The sequence below is a fragment of the Micromys minutus genome, assembly GCF_963924665.1.
Source record: "Micromys minutus genome assembly, chromosome: 16".
Lineage (NCBI taxonomy): Eukaryota > Metazoa > Chordata > Mammalia > Rodentia > Muridae > Micromys > Micromys minutus.
The window spans coordinates 45,244,891-45,250,183 of NC_137985.1; positions in this window are offsets into that span (position 1 = coordinate 45,244,891).

The window sequence follows — 5,293 nt, forward strand, 5'->3', positions numbered from 1 at the left end:
TATAGACTGTGGTTGTGGTAAAGATGCTGGAACTTTTCCTGAGAGAAATGGGAAGCTAAGCATGAAATGAGAAGAAATGAAGGGTATCACCAGAATTCACTTCTTAGAGAACATATAAACAATGATCCCCTCATCAGAAGTCCTAAAGACAAACCAGGGTGTGGTTTCACCACAGCTCACTTTGGAGAGCCAATGGGTTCACTAGGCTTAAAAAGATATGTGTGAAAGGTCATGGGTGAGATCATAGGTAGTCCCAAAGCCCCAACACTGGAGTGTCTGCACCACACATGTCTGTTTGCACATAAATGAAACCCCACTTTAGTCCCTCCCCCTTTATGTAGTCCAGTCCCTCCCTGACTTTATGTGCAATTAGGACAGAATTGCATACATCTGGTTTGGAGGAGTGGCCAGATACAAAAATGCAGGTTCCACGGCCCTCTCACCCCTTCTTGTACGAGGAAAAGTCAACAGGTCCAGCTATGATGATCTTTTGTAAATAGGCATAGTTCAAATCATAAAGATGGTGGCAGTTTGGCTTGGAGGACTGTCCTGTATACCAAAGGACAATAATAGAAGTCAATATGATCACATCTTCAGAAATGTTCCAAATATTCTGGCTGCAGAAGAAAGAGTACCACAGAAGTAGTAGGTGTTGAGGTTAAAAAGAGACACACTGTTATCTTCCATCGTTTTGTAGACAAGAGAGGAGATGAGAGAACTGTGGGCTCAAGGAGGTCAAAGCTGGCAGGCAGATGGGTTAAAAGGTATTGGGTATTTGAAGTAATGTAAGCGGGTCTTGATTTAAATTTGCCAAAACAGGGTCAAGAGTGTTAGGAACCCTCACTAAGCTCCCAGATTGGAAATTTCTACATTAAGAAATGGTGATGCCATTCTCTTAGACAGAAGCAATTTTGAGGTATGGGAAACTCATTGACACTTTGAGTTTGAGTTCCAGGAACTGTTCAAACATTCCGGTGCTAATGTTTAGGAGATCAGGGGGCAGCTCCAAATGAACGAATTAACCCCTAGGCTGTTGAAAGCGCCATTCAGTGAAGCTGTTTACACTGAGAATGGTCTCAAAGGACACCAAGAGTCAATAACAGAAAAGAGGAGAACATAAGGAGACAAATGAGTTAACATAAAACACATGAAAGACTACAACTCCTTGGCCCCACCCCCATCTACCTCTCAAGTCCAGCTGCCTCCCTCCCCCAACCCCATCCCCTGGTACACACAGTCACTTAGACAGAGGTCTTCACAGTTAGGTTAAACACAAACTTGGCAAGGCTCTCCAAACCTCCAGACCCAGAGCCTTCTTGTATTGGCTTCAGAATCTTGGTGCCTCTCACCCTCCCTTTCCCCTATCTTTCTAACCAGTATACTCATATCACAGCCTCCCATGTCCAATCACTGTGAGCTATTTCCCCAAAATGCCCTGTCCCTAAACAAAGACATTTTCCTTTATTTCCTTGGCCTTCAGTCCAATGTTTCACTTTTTTATCAGTACGGAAATGTTTAATGGTTGAAGAATTATGACGTCTCCAGAAAAACAAGTTTTCATGTTTCAAAAACAGCTTTGATAGATTTATTCATAAGTTGGTGACATTCATAGAACTCTCTCAATCCACAGAGGATCCTTGGGCTGGCAGCACTGCCCTTCTCGAGGTCCTGCAAGGCTGAGGGTCTGGCTGAATCACTGCCAGCATCCCGGGAGCAGGAGACCAGTTCAGCATGAACCGGGCAATTTCCTATAGCTTCTCTCATGGGCTTGTGACCTTGGGAACAGACCCCTTACTTAAAGGGATATGGAGTCCCTTTGCTGGTACCTTTAGTGGGCAAGACCTGAAGCCTTCATTCTCTACTTGTGCATCAGTCACCCTGGCCCTATCCAGTGTCTTTCTGTATACTTAGTCATTCCTAGTATTTCAACCTCCACCTGCCTGGCTGGGAGAGATTAAACTTCTAGTGCCCAGGTGGATGCTGGGACTCAGTCATGCCCCGATGGTTGATGGGACCTAGTCATGCCCTGGGGATTGATGGGACCCAGCCATGCCTGCCCAAAGGAAAGAGGGAGGTGGTTTGTTTTCTTATTCTTACACTTGACCACTTTTTGGTATTCAAGCCCAGGTCTCTGTCTGATTAAGGCTCAAGGCCCAGAGGATCAAAGATCTCTCTGCAAGAGAATACAGTGGCCTAGCCCCGATTTAATGTAAATAGCTGCTTACAGTACTTTCTGCTCAATTCTTGATAACAGGCAGTTGGGTGAATGCAGTTCATCTCTTCCCTCTAGGTTCTCTAGTATTCAAATGGTTTTTAAAAGCTCCTGTGAAAAATCTACTGAGAAATCGTGGGAGGATGGTCAGTCCTCTCTGGGTGACTCCAAGTTTCAGAGTTTTCAGGGGCTGAGCAGGTAAGATGCATGTTGAAGGGGAGGGACTGGTAGCCACGCAGTGTGGAGTAGTACAACCTTCCTCTAAAACTACCAGGTACAGTGCCAAACAAAGTATCTCTCTTTGAGTCCAGAGCCTACTCTAGTCTTTTTGTAGCCGTTCTTCAGGCTTGGTAGCCAAGTTAAATGTCATAACTTTCAGAGAACCACATGAGGGGATCTAACCATTGATGTCTTTTCTGAAATTTATTCAGTCATGCTTGGCAGCCAAAAGGTAAGCTGGTCCTCCTAAGATCAGCTCTGTGAAACTTATCTGTAGAGAAGATATTAAGAATAATATAAATGATTTACTTATGCTTAGCCTTCAGATTTGGATGTTTTACTATGACATTACTCAAATCTCTTTAAAATAAAATGGATTATAGAAGAAAACTTCCCCAATCTAAAGAAAGAGATGGCCACAAATGTACAAGAAGCCTACAGAACCCCAAATATACTGGACCAGAAAAGAAATTCTTACAAACACATAATAGTCAAAACAACAAATGCTCAAAACAAAGAGAGAATACTAAAAGCATTAAGAAAAAAAGGACAGGTCACATATAAAGGCAGACTGATCAGAATTACACCAGACTTTTCAACAGAGACTATGAAGGCTAGAAGATTCTGGACTGATATCATACAGACCCTAAGAAAACACAGGTTGCAGCCCAGGTTACTATATCCAGCAAAACTCTCAATCACTATAGTTGGAGAAACCAAGATATTCCAGGACAAAAACAAATTTACACAGTAACTGTTCACAAATCCAGCCCTACAAAGGATAATAGGTAGAAAACTCCACCACAAAGAGGGAAACTTCACTCCAGGAAAATCAAGAAACTAATCCTCTTGCAACAAACACCACAGAAGAAAAGCACACAAACATAACTCTACCTGTAACAACAAAAATAACAGGAAATAACAATCACTATTCCTTAGTATTCTTTAACATCAATGGGCTCAATTCCCCAATAAAAAGGCATAGACTATCAGACTAGATACGTAAACAGTATCCAGCATTTTGCTGCATACAGAAAACTCATCTCAGCAACAAAGACAGATACTACCTCAGAGTAAAAGGTGGGGGAAAAATTTCCAAGCAAATGGTCCCAAGAAACAAGCTGGAGTAGCCATCCTAATATCAAATAAAATATATTTTCAACTAAAAGTCATCAAAAAAGACAAGGAAGGACACTTTTATTCATCAAAAGAAAAATCTATCAAGATGAACTCTCAATCCTGAACATCTATGCTCCAAATAAAAGAGCACTCACATTCATAAAAGAAACTCTACTAAATCTCAGAGCATATATTACACAACACACAATAATAGTGTGAGACTTCAACACCCCACTCTCATCAATGGACAGATCATGGATGCAGAAACTGAACAGAGACACAGTGAAACTAACAGAAGTTATGGACCAAATGGATTTAACAGACATCTATAAAATATTTCATCCTAAAACAAAAGAATATACCTTCTTCTCAGCACCTCATGGCACCTTCTCCAAAATTGACCATATAGTCAGCCACAAAAAAGGGCTCAACAGATAAAAGAAGACAAATAATTCCATGCATCCTATCAGATCACCATAGACTGAGGCTGGTCTTCAAAAATAATAACAGCAACAACAGAAAGACCACATACACATGGAAGCTAAACAATGCTCTACTCAATGATAGCCTGGTCAAGGAAGAAGTAAAGTAAGAAACCAACAACTTTTTAGAATTTAATGAAAATGAAGGGATAACATACCAAAACTTATATGATACAATGAAAGCAGTGCTAAGAGGAAAACTCATAGCACTGAGCACCTCCAAAAAGAAACTGTAGAGAGCATACACTAAGAACGTGACAGCACAACTGAAAGCTCTAGAACAAAAAGAAGCAGATACACCCAAGAGAAGTAGAAGGCAGGAAATAATCAAACTCGGAGCTGAAATCAACCAAGTAGAGACAAAAAGAACTATACAAAGAATCAACAAAACCAAGAGCTGGTTCTTTAAGAAAATCAACAAGCCATTAGCCAGACTAATGAGAGGGCCCAGAAGAGTCTCCAAATTGACAACATCAGAAATGAAAGGAGAGACATAACAACAGAAACTGAGGAAATTCAAGAAATTATCAGATCCTATTATAAAAGCCTATACTCAACAAAACTAGAAAATCTAGAGAAAATGGACAATTTTCTAGACAAATACCAGGTACCAAAGTTAAATCAGGATCAGATAAGCCACATAAACAGCCACATAACCCCTAAAGAAATAGAATCAGTCATCAAAAAGTTCCTAACCAAAAAAAGCCCAGGACCTGTTGGGTTTAGTGCAGAATTCTATCAGACCTTCATAGAAGACCTAATACCAATACTCTCCAAACTATTCCACAAAATAAAAACAGAAGGAATACTACCCAACTCATTCTTCGAAACCACAATTACACTTATTCCTAAACCATACAAAAACCCTACAAAGAAAGAGAACTTTAGGCCAATTTCCTTCAGGAACATTGATGTAAAAATACTCAATAAAATTCTTACAAACTGAATCCAAGAACACATCAAAATGATCATTCAACATGACCAAGTAGGTTTCATCCCAGGGATGCAAGGTTGGTTCAATATATGGAAATCCATCAATGTCATTCACTATATAAACAAACTCAAAGGGAAAAAAAATCACATGATTATCTCTCTAGAGGGGGAGAAAGCATTTGACAAAATTCAGCACTCCTTCATGTTAAAAGTCTTGGAAAGGTCAGGTATTCAAGGCACATACTTAAACACAATAAAAGCAATATACATCAAATCAGTAGCCAGCATCAAAGTAAATGGTGAGAAACTTGAAGTAATCCCACTAAAA